Source organism: Fulmarus glacialis, unplaced genomic scaffold, assembly GCF_000690835.1.
Source record: "Fulmarus glacialis isolate BGI_N327 unplaced genomic scaffold, ASM69083v1 scaffold33746, whole genome shotgun sequence".
Taxonomy (NCBI): Eukaryota; Metazoa; Chordata; class Aves; order Procellariiformes; family Procellariidae; genus Fulmarus; species Fulmarus glacialis.
In genome coordinates, this window is record NW_009216778.1 from 34,970 (window position 1) to 35,217 (window position 248).

Here is a 248-nt window from a genome sequence, read left to right on the forward strand (position 1 = left end):
GGAGAAGGTCGGGGGGGGGGCCCGCCGGCCCCCCCGCGCCGTGGGCTCCGGGGCGGGAGAGCAGCAAAACCGCGGGTGGAAACCCCACCCGTGCCGCGCTGCGGAAAGTGACAGCAGCTTCAGAGGGCCAGTGCAGCCCCCCGAGCGGCCCCCTTCTTCTTCCTCGCGGGTATTCAGCAGCACGGGTGCAAGCGCAGCCCAGCCCCACGACGCAGAGGGGGCTCCAGGCTCGGATTCCCCGCCTGCCC